The sequence below is a fragment of the Panthera leo genome, chromosome A2 (assembly GCF_018350215.1).
Source record: "Panthera leo isolate Ple1 chromosome A2, P.leo_Ple1_pat1.1, whole genome shotgun sequence".
Taxonomy (NCBI): domain Eukaryota; kingdom Metazoa; phylum Chordata; class Mammalia; order Carnivora; family Felidae; genus Panthera; species Panthera leo.
Genome location: NC_056680.1, coordinates 28,109,137 through 28,128,964, shown reverse-complemented (window position 1 = coordinate 28,128,964; position 19,828 = coordinate 28,109,137). Strand labels below are relative to the sequence as shown.

Here is a 19,828-nt window from a genome sequence, read left to right as displayed (position 1 = left end):
ATAATTTCTGAAATGAAAAATTAATAATGGCCTTACAGCAGATTAGAGACTAAAGGAAGAGTCACTAAGCTTAAGACAGATCAATAGAAATGATCCAATCTGAAGAACAGAGGAAAAAAAAGAAAAAAAAAAAACTCTTCAGAGACATATGGGACCAAAGCAAGCAGTCTAATATTTGTATAATTGGGATCTCAGAAAAGAGGAGAAAGTGTGGCAGAAAGAAATATTTTAAGAAATAATGGCCATAAGTCTCCTAACTTTGGTGAAAAACATCAACTTATAAGTTTAAGATGTTTAGAGAACGAAATCAGGATAAATACAAAGAAAGCCACACCCAAGCATGCCATAGCCGAACTGCTAAAATTTAAAGGTAAAGAGAAAAGTTGTAGAGGGCGGGGGTGGGGGGGGGTGGGGGGGTGGGAATCACATTCTATACAAGAGACAATAGTAAGAATTATTTTACTCTTCTAAAGAAAAACTATTAATCCAGAAGACAATGGAATGATATGCAAAAAGAAATGCAGGATGGAAAGATATGTCAACGTAGATTTCTATGTACAGTGAATATAGAATTACAGTTGACTTTTGAACAATGCAAGGGATAGGGGTGTTGACCCTAGTGTAGTTGAAAATCCACAAAGAACTTTTGTCTCCCCCAAAATTACTATTGAGAGCCTACTATTGATCAGAAGCCTTACCAATAACATAAATAGTAGATTAACATGTTTTGTATGTTTCATGTATTATACGCTATGTTCTTACAATAAAGTAAGCTAGAGAAAAGAAAATGTTATTAAGAAAATTATAAGGAAAAGAAAATACGTTGACAGTCCTGTACTGTATTTATTGAAAAAAAGTCCTCATATAAGTGATCCCATACAGGTCAAACCCATGTTGTTCAAGGGTTAACTGTACTTCAAAAATGAACCTGAAATGAAGACGCTTTCAGATGAATAAAATCTAAGAAAATGTATTACTAGCCAACCTGCACTACAAGGAATGCTAAAGGAAGTGCTTTAGGCTAAAGGGAAGTGATACCAAATGGAAACTTGGATCTATAGGAAATGATGAATATTAGAAATGGCAAATATATGAATTAATACATATTTTTAAAAATGCTGTTTTTTATCTTTTTATAATTTCTTAAATGATAACTTCATGTTTAAAGCAATGGGAATAATGTTGTACTGTGGGGTTTATAATATATGTAGAAGTAAAACATGTGACAAGCAATAGCGCAATGCTCATAGGAGTAGTAAATGCACCTACACTATTCAAAGATTCTTACATTTTATGTGAAATGGTATTATATTAATTTTGGGTAGAGTCTGGCATGTTGTCAGACCTAAGTCAAACACACATACACACTACAAAGAGGTATAATTAAAAAGGCTACAGTGGCAATAAGATGGAAATGTGAAAAAAATATCCATTTTAACAGAAAGAAGAAGGAGGGCAAGATAGAAGAAAATGGACAGCACACATATTAAATGAAGAGCCATATAATAAAATCAAAACACAATCATATCATTACATTAAATGTTAATGGACTTAACACCTCAATTAAAAGTCAGAGATTGTCAGTATGCATAAAAACATAAGAACTAACTATATGCTGACTCCACCACCTGTACTTTAAATATGAAGATACAAAGAGTTGACAATGAAAAGAATGAAAAATATATACCATGCAAACATTAATTTTTAGAAAGTCAATGTGACTTTATTAATCAAAGTAAACTTCAAAGTAAGCCTTCCATGACAAGAAGGTTTACCAAAAACAAGAGGGACATTTCATACTGATAAAGGGCTTAATTCATCAAGGACATATAATAATAAATAAATGTTTATGTAACTAATAACAGAACTTCAAAATATAGGAAGCAAGGACAGGTTTTATTTCCCCCAACATTATATTCTAAAAAACTTAAACATACAGAAAAACTGAAAAAAATTTACAATGATCTCCCTAGATACCCACACCTGGAGTCTGCCATTAACATCCTACTATGCTTGCTTTATCACATTTCTATTTGTTCCTCCATCAATTCATCAAGTACAGCGGTTTTGGGACTGCTCCGTGAAGCTCCAGGGAATGTGAGAGTGGGTGCGTGCACGAGTGTGTTTTAGAGGAGGGCAATGCTCTAGGAACACTGCTCCCCATTGGACCAGGGAATTTATGCTTTTGTCTTTTGTTCTATTTTATATGTTGGACTTCTGTTTAGATTTTACCTGATGATATAATTTTATGGCTAAAAGAAAGATTTTGACAGCCTTCAGTCAAGGGCATTATGAGAGGACTCTACCCTCCCAATCTAGTTTAGCATAATCCAGAAATTAGACATGTGGTTTTTGATAACTCTGAGTGGGTATACCTACTTTGGCTGTTTTTTTGTGAGGACAACAGACATCTTTTATTGTGAATTCCCTTCAGGTCCAGATTCATAGCAAGAAGTCAGTACACCTTGTAGGATGAATGCAGGTGGACAAGCTGTGTATTCTGAAGAATATTGTATTTTATGGACCCACCTGTGGGAATATGACACAAGTTGGATAGTTCTTCCCTGGCTGTCAGCTATGTTAACTGCCAACTAATAATGAGACTATTTTATTTTCAGAATTCCCCAAGACCATTTATTAAATAGAACAAGCGTGTAAATTCCCCCTGCTTAATCCAACTTTTATTGTCCTGACATCCCCTAACTCAGAAATGTCAACACTGAAGCATTGCTTGCTTTTAAATTAAACAGATAAAACTTGAAGAGAATTTTGAGAGATAACATCTAATACCTTCTAAGTACCAAGACTTATTTTTCTTCTGAGACCATTCCTGAAAGAGGGAAGCCTTTGATAGACCATTTCATGTTTTGTGAAGTGTTATTTCTACTGGTCACATTCTCCAGGAGGGCTCTCTCTATGCAGTGTGATCGGTACTGGGAAATCTTCTACATGGAATGTGCTCAGAAGACTTGATGAGCTTAAGAAATTACCTTATCCTTGAGGATACCATGGATGATATCTGTGTCCCCACTCTACAGAAAGGACAAGAGACACTAAGAAATACAGAAGGAAAGTTTTCTTAAGTCCCCACTGAAACACAATGAAGTTTTCGCTATTTAAGAAAAGTATTCCATGCCATTCTATTCTTTCCATTCCTGTTTAGAAAGCTGAGCAGCATGTGTCTAGGCTGACTTTTCTACTCTAGGAAGACTTACTTTTTACTTATCAAGAATGCATTTAAGGGGTGCCTGGGTGGCTCAGTCGGTTGGGCAGCCGACTTCTGCTCAGGTCATGATCTCACAGTCTGTGAGTCCATGAGTTTGAGCTCCACATTGGCTCGGCACTCACAGCTCAGAGCCTGAAGCCTGTGTCTCCCTGTCTCTCTGCACCTCTCCCACTCACACTCTGTCTCTCTTTCTCTCAAAAATAAATAAATATTAAAAAAATTAAAAAAAAGAATGCATTCATGTTGGAAGAATTTTAGTCTTTCTCGCACCATACCCTAAAATTAATTTCAGCTTAATTAAAAGCAATAAATATACAAAATCAATCATTAGAAAACCAACATAGAAATGAGTATCCCAACTATAGTGAGAGAGGATCTTACAAACTTAAAGGCAAAAAGAAAAGATCATAAAAGAGTAGTGGATTTGACTTCATTAAAAATTAAAACTTGCTTGTGGAAAACCAAAAACCAAAATGGAGATAAGTATGTGTTGCAAATAGGAGGGATGAATGCCAGGGGATCTTAAAAGACCAAAGGTTTATACCAATTGATAACAGTGCATGATACCAGTAGTTAAATTGGAGGTCAGGCATCAGGACTTTTCCATTTGAAAGCCCTCATTTCCAGTCCTTTCCTGCTCTGTGGGAGAGTTCAGTTGCCCAGGGTCTCTTGTTGCTTGCTGTTCCATCACTCCTACTTCTGAGCTCCAGCAGGGGGCTGGCCTTACATTTTATTGCATTCTTTGCCTGGGGCCCTCTATCTCTTACATGCTATCTTTACTGATGTTTCTACGAGTTCTAAAAACTTGGAGTTTCCTGGCAATATTGTTTTGTACCATGTGTTATTAGGCATCAGTGTTTCATTCTCATCTTTTATTGGAGATGTGGTGGTTTCATTTTTAGAAAGAAAATGTGACACATTTCCCTTTTTGACTTCCTACCTTCTGTGGAAGATTGAATGATTGAAGTGTGTGTGTGTGTGTGTGTGTGTGTGAGCGTATGCAAGGATATAAGCTAGCTAGAGGGAAATAATATAGGAAGTGATTGTGGGGAGGTCTGCCCCAGGATTACCATATTTTCTGATCTGCTGGTAACAGAAAAATGAGTGTGGTGACCTCAGGGAGTTTATGACCAAGTGGGCATATGTTAGAGCCATGTTTTAGTAAATACACTGAGCAAGATTCTCACTGTTACTCCTGTGCCATGCTTATAAATCATGCTTACATTCTGCCAAGAACTTCTCTCTGAACAGGTAGGGCTTGCTTCATTGTACAGCCACAAGAAAATATACATGAGCATTCATTAATTTACTCATACATTCATTCATAAGAGTTATTCAGGGAGAACTTACCATGTTCAAGGCACTGTAAAGTATGCAAAGAGAAATTCTCAAGAAGTTTTAAATCTTCATATCTGTCAATGTATATATAAATATAAGGCCAGAAAGGGTTAAGTGCCATAAAAAGTTTGAATGGAAATATACAATTAGAAATATAATAAACAGAGACTTCTGGCCTGGCAAAAATGATGTAGACCCACTTTTCCCTATGATAAGGTACAATTATGAATTCCAGAAATGAAGCACGAGACAACCAAATAAGGGCTCTGAAAGGTGATGAGAAGAAGGTGAGCTGGTTTGAGACCCCAGGACTAGAAGAACAGCACTGTAGTAGGGTGTCTAGAGTCCTCCCTCCCCAAAGAAGAAGCCACACAGACCAGGTGTTTCCCAGTGCCCAACCTAGTGACAGGAGGAAGCCCAGAGAAGTTGATTCTTTCCCTGGTTGAATGAGGGTCTCTCTGGCAACATCAAACAAGTTTGACACCACCAGCAAGGGGATTAATCAAAGCTTCACCAAAAATAATTGGCCAGAGGAAATGCTCTCCTTCCCCATTAAACCTGAGACTCTCCTTTCCAATAAAAGATACTGAGACTGGCAGGCAGAACAGTAGGAGAGACCCAGCTACAGTAAATGGACGAATCCAAAAAATCAATTTTTCTGCAGGCTTCAGATGCCTCTCACCTGCCCAGAGACATTATAGCAAGTAGGCATAACCAGCAAGGGGGATCGGCCACAATAAATGGCCAACCAGGAAGCTTCTTGGTCTCCATATGCCTAAAATGCTCTTATCTTATCTTGCTCAGAGACCCCAAGGCAGCTGGTGGTACCATTACAAGATCTCACCATATCCCTCTCCCATTGAGAGACACCTAAGGCCCAGTCTGGTGAAACCTCCTCCACCCCATGAGGCAGTGAGATGGATGAAGGGACATTAGGAGTCCTAGTGACATTAGATAAATAAAGCAGACCAAAATAACATCTCAAACAGTGTGAACATTAGAATGCCATTGGAACTACAGCTCATAAAAGTAGCCACATGATTAATTTTATGGGTGATGCCAGCTAAAATAAAGAATTCAGTTAGAATCCAGAGTCATCTAGCATAATAAACAAAATATCCAGGATATAATTTAAAAATCATCTATCATACCAAGAACCAAGAAAATCACAAATTGAATGAGAAAAGAGTATCAACTGACACCAATACCAAGATGAATCAGATGTTAGAATCATTTGACAAAGATTTAAAAGCAGCTGCTATGTAAATAATTTACCTCAATTACAAATTCTTCTGATACAAATTTAAAAAATAGGAAATCTCAGAAAATAAATAGAGATTATAAGACAGAAGCATATGGAAATTATAGAACTGAAAATTACAATAGGAGAAAATTTTTTTTAAATACTGGATATTCTTAACAGGGTGGAAATGAGAGATGATAGTATTATTGAATACAAGGAGAGAACAATAGAATTTACTCAATGTGAACTATAGAGAGGAAATAGATCGAAAAAGTGAACAACACCTCAGGGACCTGTGGGCAATAACAAAATATCCAACATCCATATGATTGGAGTCCAGAAGAAGAGGGTCCTGAAAGAGTGTTTGAAGAAATAATGGCTGAAAACTTCCCCAAATTTGGTGAAATACACAAATGTATAGATCTAAGAAGCTCACTGGAACCCAAACATGATAGACTAGAAGAAATCCAAAGCATGGATTTCTTTTAAATGTTCAAAACTGGAATCCAAAGAGGCAAAAACCTTGAAAGCAGTTATAGGAAAAGAACATATTACCTATAGAGGAATACCAATTCAAATGACAGCTGATTCCCCATTTTATACAATGAAGACCAGAAGGAAGTGCCCCAACATGTTTAAGTACTGAAAGAACTGTTAACTGTGAATTCTATATCTGACAAAACTGTCCTCTAGGAATGAAGGGGAAATAAAAACATTCTTGGATGAAGGAAAACTAGAAGAAGTTGTTGTTAGCAGACTCACTCTTAAAGTCTGGCTAAAAGTTCTTCAAGCAGAAAGGAAAAGATAATAAATGAAATATTGGAGAATGATGAAGGAAGTGGGAATAATGGAAAGGGATTTATGGGTACATATACTAAACTATTCCTTCTTTATGAGTTTTATAAATTGTATTTGATTAATCAAAACAAAAATTATAACACCCTCTGATACTCAAGTCGATGGTCTTTTTTTTTTTTAATTTTTTTTTTAACGTTTATTTATTTTTGAGACAGAGAGAGACAGAGCATGAATGGGGGAGGGTCAGAGAGAGGGAGACACAGAATCTGAAACAGGCTCCAGGCTCTGAGCAGTCAGCACAGAGCCTGACGCGGGGCTCGAACTCACGGACCTCGAGATCACAACCTGAGCCGAAGTTGGACGCTTAACCGACTGAGCCACCCAAGCGCCCCTCAAGTCGATGGTCTTTAAAAGTGGGAAAGATGGGGCACAGGTGGCTCTGTGTGTTGAGCATCTGACTCTTGATACCAACTCAGGTTGTGACCTTGCAGTTGTGGATTTGAGCCCCTCATCAGGCTCCATGCTGAGCATGGAGCCTACACGGGATTCTCTCTCTCTGCCCCTTCCTCTCTCTCTCTTTCTCTCTCTCAAAATAAATAAATAAACATTTTTTTAAGTGGGAAAGGTAAAGGGACTTAAATGGAAGTGAGGTTTTAACATTTTACTCAAAGTCATAAAATATCGATAATAGTAGACTATAATAAGTTACCTATTAGATTATAATATTTAGAGCAACCACTATGAAAACTATACAAAGAAATGCATCCAAAACCACTAAAATAATGATGGATTCCTTAAAACAAAGTTCAAAGAATTCACAGGAAGGCAAGAAAAGAATGAGAACTAGAGGAAACAAATAGAAGACAAGTAATAAGATTGTGGACTGAAATGCTAACATATCAATAATGATATTAACTTTAAGTCATCTAACATCACCTATCAAAAGAGAGAGATTGACAAAGTGGGTAAACAAACACAATCCAACTATATGCTGCTTATGAGCAACTCACTTCAAAGTCAGAGATTAGAGAAGTTGAAAAATTAAAGGATAGAAAAAGATATACTATACAAATATTCATTTTTTAGGCAGCAAGAGTGGCTACATTAATATTTGATAAAAGTAGTCTTCAGAGCAAAGAAAATATTTAGAAACAAAGGGAGACATTATATAATGATAAAAGCATCAATCCACCCTGACAACTTAATGATCTTAAATGTATGCACACCAAACAATACATAAAGCAAAAACTAATAGAGTTGAAGGAGAAATAGAGACGTTGACAATTACAGTTGGAAACTTCAATGTCACCTCTCAACAATAAATACAGCTACCATATAGAAAATCACCAGGAATATAGATGATCTGAACTATATGATCAGCCAGTAGTGCCTAACTGACATATAGAGCAGTCCATCCAACAATAGCAGAATGCATATTTTTTTCAAGAACTCATTCAACATTCACTAAAATAGACATTTCTTGGGCCACACACACACACACACACGAAGTTTAAAAATTGAAAGCATGTAGAATGTGTTCTCTGTAATAAAATCGAACTAGCAATCAATTATAAAGACAACAGAAAAACTCCAAACATGTGAAAGTTAAACAGCATACTCCTATAGTATCCACAAATTAAAGAGGAAGTCTTAAAGGAAATTTAAAAATGCAAAGAAGTCAATGAAAATGAAAACAAAAACATTAAATATCAAAACATGTAGGCTGCACCTAAAGCAGTGCTGAGAAGGAAATTTGTACCATTAAATACTTATACTAGAAATGACAAAAGGCTTCAGATTAATAACCTAAGTTCCTACCTGAAGCAAGTAAAAAAGGAAAGAAAAATACAGTAAAACCTTGTAAAAATATAGTAAAACTTTGCAAGCGTAATTCATTCCGGAAACATGCTCGTAATCCAAAGCACTTGTATATCAAAGCGAATTTCCCCATAGGAAATAATGGAAACTCAGATGATTCGTTCGACAACCCAAAAATATTCATATAAAATGATTATAATACTGTAATAGAATATAAAATATAAAGAAAGATAAACAAATTAACTTGCACTTACCTTTGAAAACCTTCGTGACTGGTGTGAGGGAGACAAGAGAGAGGAAGGTTATTGTATAGGATGACTTTCACTATCACTAACGGAATCACTGCTATCGATTGGCTCAATGGAATCTTTTTCTGCATGGGGGCTATTGTATACACTCGCACAGATGTTGACTATAGTAAAGTATTAATAAACTCTTGGCATGTACTATATTTAATGTAACTGGCAATAAGGTAGCCAAGAAAGGATCTATATCTGCAGGCAGCCTGACCTAGAACGAAGTAAAACATTCCTTAGCTTTCTCTTGTATGGAGGAACAAAGGACTGTCCATAGGTTCTTTAAAGCGACAAAAAATACACTAGTGCCAGTTGGAGGAACCTGCCATTTCAGTGTTCTGAAAAATCACTGATTTCTGCCAAACACTGAGCAGTGAGACCGAGCATCTGAGCATTGGAGATGATCACCCATGACCCTGCAGCGAGAGAGAGGAGAACCATTGGCTCAGTTGTGATCATGTGACATTTGGTGTTACGTACTGCTCATATTGCAAAACATTGCTTACTTATCAAGTTAAAATGTATTAGAAATGTTTGCTCCTCTTGTGGAACACTTGCAGAACAAGGTGCTTGCAATCCAAGGTTTTACTGTAAAGCAAAGCAAGCAAATAGAAGAAATGATGAAGGTAAAAGGGGAAATCAGTGATAGAGAAAAAAGATAAAGTCAAGGAAACAATGAGAAGGTTATTCTTTTTTAAAAAATTTTTTTCAATGTTTATTCATTTTTGAGAGACAGAGAGAGACAGAGCGTGAGTAGGGAAGGGGCAGAGAGAGAGGGAGACACAGAATTCAAAGCAGGCCCCAGGCTCCAAGCTGTCAGCACAGAGCCTGATGCGGGGCTTGAACCCACGAACCGTGAGATCATGACCTGGGCCGAAGTCGGACGCCCAACTGACTGAGCCACCCAGGTGCCCCAATAAGAAGGTTATTCTAAACAATTAATAAAATTGATAAATGACTGGCATGGCTGACAGTAGCAAAATTACCAGTATCAGGAAAGAAATAGGGAATACAGATCCTACAGTGAATAAAAGATAATACGCTTATGCCATGAAAATTTCATATTCATATATTCAACTACTTAGAAGAAATAAATCAAGTATTCAAAAACCATATACTACTAGGGTGCCTGGGTGGTTCAGTTGGTTAAGTGCTCGACTTGGTTTCGGCTCAGGTCATGATCTCATGGTTTGTGAATTTGAGCCCCATGATGAACTCTGTGTTGATGGTGTGGAGCCTTTTCTCTCTTTCCCTCTTTCTCTCTTTCCCTCTCTCTCTGCCCTCCCCTGCTTGCATGGTCTCTCTCTCTCTCTCTCAAAATAAATACATAAAATTAAAAAACAAAACAAAACATAAACTACCTAAACTCAGGTAGGGTGCAATGGACAACTTGAATAGCCCTGTAAGCCATTAAATAAATTAAATTAGTACTTAAAATTCTCCCCAAAACAAACTCCAGGATTACATGGTTTCACTGGAGAAGTCTACTAAATATCTAAATACTAAAGAATCAACATCAGTTTTACACAATCTTTAACAGAAAATAGAAAAGGCAGAAACACTTCCTAACTTATTTTATGAGGTTAGTATTATCCTGATACCAAAACAAGATAAGGACCACAAAAAAGAAAAAAAGAAGGAAGGAAGGAAGGGAAGGAGAGAGGAAGAAAGGAAGGGAGGAAGGAAGGTTTATTATAGTCCAATATCTCTTGTGAACTTTGACACAGAAATATTCAACAAAATATTAGCAAATCAAATCCAACAATGTGTAAAAAGAATCCCAAATGGAATTTATTCCAAGTATGCAAGGATGGTTTAATACTTTAAAAGTGAATAATCCACCACATCCACAAGCTCAATAAATGAGTTCAGCAAGGGCACAAGATACTGACAAAAATCAATTGCATATACATATACTAATATTTCTATATGTAGAAACCCAAATTTAAAATGCAGTACCATTTACAAAGCTTCTAAAGAAAATGAAATACTTAGATATATATACACTTAGCAAAACATGTACAAGATTTGTATTATTAAAGTTACAACATGCTGGTGGAAGAAATCGGAGAAGACCTAAATAAATGAAGAGACTTGAAAGTGTCAACATAGTAAAGATGTCAGTTGTCCACAAAATGATCCATAGGTCGAATGCAATTTCTAACCAAATTCCAGTAAGCTTATTCTGAAATTTATATGTAAAGGCCCAGGCCCTGTAGTACCCAAAACAATCATAACATAGAGTAATAAGATGAGAAGACTCACTCTACCTAATATTAAAGATAACTGTATAGCTGTATTAGTCAAGCCAATGTGGTAGTGGCAGAGGACAAAATGGAACAGAATAAGGGACCCAGAAGTAGACCCTCATACACATAATCAAATGACTTTTGGCAAGGGTACAAAAGCCATTCAACGAAGGAAGCCCAGCTTTTCAACAAATGGTAGTGGAAAATTAGACATCCAATTAGCACTGGCCAAAAAAATGAACCATATACTTTATTCCAAAATTAACTCAAAATGGTTATAAACTTAAATATAAAATTATTTAAAACTTTAGAAAAATAAACACAGAAAAAAATGGTTGGGATCTAAGGCTAGATAAGGAGTTCTTAGACTTGACCAGAAAAGCACAAATCCATGAAAGGAATAATTGATAGGTTGGACCTCGTTAAAATTAAAACTTTCTCTTTGAAAACCCATGTGAAGGAAATGAAAAGACAGTCTACAGGCTTGAAGAAGATATTTGAAAACTGCCTATTTTGCAAAGGACTATTATCTAGAATATATCAAGAACTCCTAAAACATAACAGTAAAAAACCCAAACAACCCAATTAGAAAATGGACACCACAAAACATGGACAGATAGTTTATCAATGAAGACATACAGATGGTAAATAAGCACAGTAAAAAGATGCTCCACATCATTAGCCACCAGAGAATTGCAACTAAAAACCATAATATCAACACACATCTATCAGCGTGGCTAAAATAAAAAATAATGACAACACCAATTATTAGTATGCAGAGAAACTGATGGTTCATAGTGTTAGTGAGAATAGAGAGTGGCCCAGCCACTCTGGAAAACAGTCTAGCAGTTTTTCTTTTATTTTATAAAACTAAACATTCAAGTACCATATGAGTGAGCAATTACACTCTTGAGCATTTATCTCAGAGAAATGAAAATTCATGTTCCCATAAAAACTTGTACATAAATACTCATAGCAACATTACTCATAGCAGCCAAAATCTAGAAATAGCCCAAATGTTTTTAACAGATACATAGTTAGGTAAACTGTGGTACCCATGGAATTCTACTCAGGAATCAAAAGGAACAAACAATTGGTATGATCAACAATTTAGGTGATACTCCAGAGAATTAGGTTGAGTGAAAAAAGCCAATCCCAATAAATTACATACGTTTTGATTCCATTTATGTAACATGTTTGAAATTACAAAATGTTAGAAATGGAGGATAGATTAAGAGTGAATGCCAGAATTTAAGGATGGAAGTGAGGGGAACAAGAGAACGGTGGGTATGGTAAATAAAAGCACAACATGAGGGCTCCTTGTAGTGGTAAAAGAGACAGCCCTACACAAGTTATAAAATTGTATAAAACTTAGTACACACACACACACACACACTGAAATGAATACAAGTAAAGTGGATTTAGGGATTTCTGGGTAAGATTGGTATATTGTGTCAATGTCAGTATCCTCATGTGCTGTTATACTATGGTTTCCCAAGTATTACCCCCCAGATGAAACTGGATAAAATGTACATGGGATCTCTCTGTATTATATCTTACAAATGCCTGTGAATCTGTAATTATCTCAATAATGATTTCAATAGAAATTATATATTTTAAACACTTTCTAAAGATATATATGTTTTGAGCCCTTACCATGTGCTATGCACTGTTCTAATGACTTTATATATATTTTCATGTTTATTTATTTTCGAGAGAGAAAGAGGCAGAGCATGAGTGGGGGAGGGGCAGAGACAGAGGGGGCTCCAGAGAAGCAGGCTCCAGGCTCTGAGCTGTCAGCACAGAGCCTGATGCGCGGCTTGAATTCACCAGCCGTGAGATCATGACCTGAGCTAAAGTCTGACGCTTAACTGACTGAACCACCCAGGCACCCCTCTAATGACTATATTAATATGTCCATTTAATTCTCAAAATAATCTTATGAGGTGAGCAGCAATATTATCCCCACTTTCCAGGGAGGAAAGCAAGACAGTGAGAATAAGCAACAAGTCTAAGGTCAGAGCCTAGTAAGTGGCAGAATTTGGATTAGATCCCAAGAATCTTTGGCTCCAGTATCCACAGCCCTAACTAATAGGCTATTCTCTCTCTTTATCTACAGATTACTTATAACTGAGAGCATTAGGAAGAACTGTATGGATAAAATGGCATTTTAAGCTTCCTAAATGGGAAGATTATGATGTGATATATGTAGAACATTAATTACACTGTATGTAGGGAGAACTTAATACATATTTGCCGAATTAATAAGTGGCTTACCGTTGGGGCACCTGGGAGGGTCAGTTTGTTACACTTCTGGCTCTTGATTGCTGCCTGGGTCATGATCTCGAGGCTCATGGGTTCGGGCCCACACCTGGCTGTGTATTAGTAATGCAGAGCCTGCTTGGGATTCTCTCTCTCTGCCTCTCCCTGACTCGTGCTGTCTCTCAATATAAACAAATAAACTTAAAAAAAATAAGTGACTTACCTTCTTTAAACTACTAGATGATTCCTTTAGTCACTGCCAACAGCCCAGCCTCTGCAAAAAGAGAAAATGAGGGACCCAGGGCAATGAGCTTATTTTATTTTATTGCATCATTGACTTTCTCTCAACTGAGGTCAGTGTTTCCCAAGGGGGAATTTGCTGGCATCCTGGGACAGATAATTCTTCGTTGTGCAGAGATAACCCATTGTAGAACCTTGAGCAGCATTTAGCATGTTCCCTACATGTTGCCCTGTGGCCACCCCCCACCCCCATGCCTATCACTTGGACATTTCCTAGTCCCCGCTAAGAACCCTGGTCAAGAACCAGTGCAGTTTGTCTCTCTCTGGTTATAACAGAACTCATGCAACAGGACTGCAGGATTCACATGATTTAAGAGGAGCGTTTCATTTTCTCCCTTGGCTTGGCTGTACGCTTATGATACAAAGGAATCAAACTTCCTTGCTCTCACAGTGGCTCTAAGTTTGAATTTGAATTTGTCTAAAGTGTTCATTTTGCTTTTTGTTGTTGTTGTTCTGGCTGTTCTTTTTGGTAGGCATAAAGAAGTTTCCCCTTTCAGAGAAATGCTGAGTATATACCACCCCAAAGCACACCCCAAACCAATTGCTCTCAATCTCAAAAAAAAAAATCTGAAAGGGAAAAATATTAATGGATTATTTTTGTACATGTGAAAAATCTTTTGGAAGGGCAATTTTCTCTTGCTGAGTGGTGGAAAAACGACAGCGTTAATTACGTTGCCTTGTTAAATCTGAAAGAACGCAGTGAACGTTGGAAACCTTTCAATTGCCTTTGTGGAAAGGCATCTAATGGATCAGAAACCATCTCCATCAGCGAAGCGCTGAGGCAGCTGTGCCCCTCCTAAGGCCCTGGGTCTGGTTGTGCTGAGAGGAAGTTGTGAGCTCCAACCTATGGGACCTCTGGGGAAAATACAGAGGAAGGTAAGGGGTACGGGAAGGTAGAATTTCCACTTCAGGTTTTGAGCACTGGCCAACTTTCTTTCCTTTTAATCCTTTCTCAGTAAAGAGGCGGGAAGGAGGTGAATTTAAACAGAATTGCAGTGGTAGCCAGGGTTATTTGGGTGCCTATGTCTGTACACTTGTTGTCTTGGCCTGTGGTGGTGGATCAGCTTCCTAGCCATGAGAACAGGGACAATAGATCCTGCCCCCATGTAATATAGTTCTTTCAACAGAGCCCAAGCGAAGTGTGAGGCTTGCATGGAGGAAACAAAAACAAATGCAGAGGGATCACTTGCATAAAAAAAAATGGAAATACAGTGTTGCTTTCCCAGGAATCTAGTTCCAGGATAGAGATTATGGGTATACAGAAAGCCCCCACAGTGTTGAAGAATGCCATTTCAGGGAAACACAGGAGTTCAGAGGCCCAGCTTTTGTACTTTGCTTGAATTTCAGATGAGATAAAACTAGCAGGTCTGCTAAGTTGCAGTGCAAAAGCTTACATGGCTTCTCGAGAAAAGCAATTTATTTTAGATTATAGCACAGCAGCTATCATTTAAACTGCTAGGGATTGTAATTGAACTCAGAACCAACCTTCTCTGTAAACACAGGGTGTGATAGTTAAGTTTACCCAGGCTCTTCTAAATAACATGAACACCAGGCCTTCAGGACAGATGGGCATGGGAGTCCAAACATGGATCACTCGCGTCTCACTAACATCCAACAACTGGCCCATTCAAAATTACATCCTGGGAAACGTACCTAGCTGGGTATTTGAATGTGCACCTGCTGTCCATATTGGGTGATATTAATATGAAATGGCTAGGAGGCAGCAGTCTTGAGGAAATGAGAGCCCATGCAGTTAGCAATAGGGAACTTTTGATTTCCATCTTTATCTCGGGTCATGAAGGGGCTTGCAGGGAGGCAGAATCCACGCAAATCCAGATAAAGAAAAAAGTGCCTCTGAATACTGGATATTCTTTGATTTGATAATGAAGGGGATGTGCTTACCTTCCAAACCCTAGAATGTCATCCTGTCATTAAGTCCTAATGAAAGCTTAATTGTTCTGTTGGGAATAATGATGTGTCTCATTTCCGTGCACTGCATTTGCTCCTCTCTTATTATAACTAAACCCAGTTATACGAAATTTACTATTCCTCCAGAGTTGTCCAGAGACTCAGAAGACAACATTTTATCCAGGCTAAAGTGTTTATTTTTTGCTTTTAGTAAAAGAGGGCTCACAATGCACTTGCTCTTTTTATAATTTTCTTTTTTTTTAATGGAAAACATTAACCAGCACATAGTACAAATCAAATAATTTAGAAATACTTATAATAAAAAGTAATGGCTCCCAACTCCACCCTTTCCCCCTCTGGTTGCACCCACTAAATGCAAAGCTATGACTCATTCCTGGTTTTAGCTCATTATCTTGAGTTGATATTTTATCTGTTTTATCCATTATTACTGATTTTCTTCTAAGAAACAGAAGGATTTCGCTTACTTACACTTACCTTTCCACATTCTCCCACTATAATGTGACATTATTTTCAACTCCCATTGTTCTTGCCACTTCTAAATCGAATTTAAACTTCCCCTTATTGGTTCATCAATCTGGGCAGGATCTCTTACCTCCTCGTGGGCAGATGAGTTACAAGCACTCATACCCTTTTCTTTAATATTCTTCCTCTTGCACTCTCCATCCTCAGGCAGCTCTACCATTATTTTTGCATTGCCAAGTTTAATTTACATTTGCTGTCACCAGCATGGTCTTTGTGATTTTTCCAAAGTTGAAATTAATGAAAAGGATTTGCATAATTAGGACTTTGTGAAATTATTTACTGCAGACCTGAGTGTGCTCTATGGTTACAGTGTCAAATGTCCTGTGATACTCAAAAGAGACTGTGCCCAGAGTCAGGTTCAAATGGATTCTCTTCCCTTCTCATTTTGTCAAAATCATTCCATCTTTTAGTGTGTGGAATGTGTATTTCACGTGGTTCTTATAAAGTTGTTTGTGTTTGTTTCCCCTGGGGTTTCTGGTATCCTCTTGCCTTTCCTAAGCATGCGCCTGCATCATCTTCAAGGTTTCAAAGCTCATAAAGTGCCTCTACTATGAGGTTCTATTGTTCTCCTTCCTTGTAGGGCTGCATTTGCTCTTATTTCCACAGGGTGTTCCTCCGTAGATGTGCTGTATAGAATTAGCTTGAGGTTCGCCCAGTGCCCTCCAGGGTGGGATTCACTGTTTGCTGGATCTAACGGGTTTTCTGTGTTTGTTTGTTTTTGTTTTTGTTTTTACTTACTTTCAAATTTTGCTTGCAATTTTCCAAGGAAGAGTGAATAGGAGGTGAATTATCTGAGTCCTTGCAACTTTGTAATTTTTAAGTTTTTTTTCCAAACAGAATTGATACTTTGGGCATAGACTTCAAAATCATTTTTACCACTGCCCTTTAGCATCCAGCGTTGCTGCTGATAAATCTGATGTCACTCTGATCCTTACTTCTTTCATAGGCTACCTTTTTGTTGGTTTGTTTTTCTTTTCTCTTTAGAAGGCTATTAGGAATTTCTTTTTAACCTCAGTTTTCTGGCACTTCATCTCCTTTGTACTGAGTAGATTCCTATCCTTTGAAGGTTCATGTCTCTGTTTGGCTCTGGGAAATTTTCTAATATAATTTCTTTGATAATTTTTCCACTTCAGTTTCTTTTTGCTCATTCTGAAACTCATATTATTAGCCTGTTCTTAGAACTCCTGGTCTGGTCATCTATACATCTCATTTTTTTTCTCACTTATTTGTGGGTGTAGTCAGTTGTCTCGGAGATTTCCCCAACTTTGCCATCAAACTTTGTATGGAACTTTTATTTAGGAAATCATATCATTCCCAGGAGATCTTTCTTGTTATTGGATTGCTCCTTTAAAATATAATTAAAATGTTTTCCTTGTGTAACTACCAAATCTCTTCAAATTGTTCTTGTGGATATTAAATAGGTTTTCTTTAAAGGTTGTATCTTTTCTCTATACTGTTTCCTCAGTGTCATATTTTCTTTTGTTTTGTTTGCTCCTGATCTTTTTTGTGGTGCCCTTTTTTGTAGTATTAGATTCCTGGTGATCTGGGGTTGTGTATAAAAGAATGAGGCCATAGAAAGACTCTTTGAGAGCTATTTTTTTTTAATTTCTTAATTTATTTTTGAGAGAGAGAGAGAGACAGAGTGTGAGCCAAGAAGGGGCTGAGAGAGAGAGAGGGAGAACCAGAATCCGAAGCAGGCTCCAGGCTCTGAGCTGTCAGCACAGAGCCTGAAGCGGGGCTCAAACCCATGAACCATGAGATCATGACCTGAACCAAAGTCTGGCGCTTAACCAACTGAGCCACCCAGGTGCCCCTTTTGAGAGCAATTTTTAACTGATGGGTCTTTTAAATGGCCTGTTTAAAAGGTTGAAGTTTAGAGCCTGTGGATGGGGATCCCAACTTGCCAGAATGAGGTTTTAAACACCCATAATAAGTGTCCTAGTCCTCCCCAGAAACTTTTTTTTAGATCTTTGTATTTTCCTTTCTTTTTTTTTAAGTTTACTTTTATTTCTTTTGGTGGGGGAGGGCCAGGGAGAGAGGGAGAGGGAGAATCCAAGCAGGCTCTGTGCTATTAGCATGGAGCCCCAGGTGGGGCTTGATCTGACAAACTGTAATATCATGGTCTGAGCCAAAATTGAGAGTTGGATGTTTAACCAACTGAGCAACCCAGGCCCTCCTGACACTTTTTTTTTTAATTGCCTTGAAGCTAGTGCTTGGCTTCAGTCCAGTCCACATGGAGAGCCAGGAGGGAGGGCACTCCGTGTTACATATATTGACCTATAGACAATGCCCTCTTTCCAATACCAACCCCACTCCCAACCCTCTGTTGTACCTCCTGTTTCTGAGACTTGGGTCTTTATGGGCAGGTCTGTTCTCTCCTTTGCTGAAACCCCCCTTTAGGCTGGGGTTTCCTTTGCTATGATACGTGTCAACAGATTTTCTTGAAATCACTCATTGTCTCATTGCTTCTTCTCATCCTTTCTGTGGTTATGGGTTTACACCTTTGTACTCCTTTCGTGTCATTTAGAAAGTGCTTTGAGTGGGAAAGGAGGTAAATGGGTTTGTTCAGTTTACCAATGTGAACCAGACACACTCTTTTTTAAAAAGACAGTTTGTGATTTTCGTATGCCACATGCTAGAGAAATGCCTTGTAGCTCTTCATTTTATTTTCAACAGTTTGTTAATCTGATGCTTGGAATCAGCAGTCCCAGGAAGTTGCAGAAACATTTCATTAACTAAATGGAGCCCATACAAAATATACTCGTGAAAACAGTATGTTCTGCTATTTTCTCTACACCCTGTAACTGATCATGCCAGGAATTATGTTTTCTTCCACATTTGTCAATTCAGCGAGTTTGTAGACCTACTTTAAAAGTTCTAATTTGGGGCACACCTGGTTGAGTAAGCTCTAAGCGTCCAAGTCTTGATTTTGGCTCAGGTCATTATCTCATAGTTTGTGGGTTTGAGCCCTGTGTCAGGTTCTATGCTGATAGCACAGAGCCTGTTTGAGATTCTTTCTCTCCCTCCCTCTCTCTGCCCTTCTCTGGCTCACAAACATTGTCTCTCTCTCTCTCAAAAATAAATAATTTTTAAAAAATGTCTAAAAAAAGGTTCTATTTTTTATCAGTGTGTTGTGCACCTGAAACTAGTGTAACATGTGTCAACTGTACTTCAATTTGAAAGAAGCCCTATTTTTATTTTATTTAGTGAAGAAAGCACGATTGGATGTCATTGATCAAAATGTACCATCAATTAGAATGTGTTCTTCCTCAGTGGATAAATGGACAAAGAGCTTAGGAGTAGATATGCCTAAGGAGGAACAATGAATAGATGAAACTATTCAGTGATAAGTTTCACATTAAAACTGTATCTATGTAATCTACAGAATTAACAAAGTTTTTAAAATATGGCTTAATTACTGAAAAAAACCCCACCAATACCTTTATACCTTTATATGCTTTTGTTAGGAACAACAAAATTTGGTACAAACTTCAGGTAATTTAAAATGTTTATTTTACCTAGTGATTCCCCATTTTAGGAAATTGAAGAAAATAATTAGAATTTAAGGTCAAGGCTCATTTGTCAAAATGTTCATTATAGCATTAGCGTATAGTAGAAAAATCCTAGATAATATACATTATCTAAAATATACAATATACATTATATAAAAATATACATTATCTAAAACATACAATATACATTGTATAAAAATATACATTTTTAAATAAAAATTTGGCACACCCATACCATGGAATACAATCAGTATTTGAGATTTATAAATAGTTGGTAACGTCTTGGTAAAATGCTTAGGTATAATGTAGGGGAAAAGATAACCTAGAAATGGTGT

The 19,828-nt window shown here is 37.3% G+C and overlaps 1 protein-coding gene and 1 long non-coding RNA gene across 7 annotated transcripts in view; one reads left to right on the top strand and one right to left on the bottom strand.

The window, feature by feature from the left end:
* The window catches only part of FHIT (fragile histidine triad diadenosine triphosphatase), a 1,408,202-nt gene that overhangs the window by 502,131 nt on the left and 886,243 nt on the right, over nucleotides 1–19,828 (top strand). The window lies entirely within an intron of this gene.
* Nucleotides 1–19,828, bottom strand: part of LOC122214515 — a 60,974-nt gene that overhangs the window by 25,436 nt on the left and 15,710 nt on the right. The window contains exons 3-4 of one of the 2 annotated variants that reach the window (XR_006199921.1): nucleotides 13,454–13,504; nucleotides 1,798–2,529 (exon numbers count right to left, since the gene is read on the bottom strand). This is a non-coding gene — a long non-coding RNA (uncharacterized LOC122214515). Of the gene's footprint in view, nucleotides 1–1,797; nucleotides 2,530–13,453; nucleotides 13,505–19,828 lie in introns of those variants that run through there. The other variant, XR_006199922.1, reaches the window with a different exon arrangement.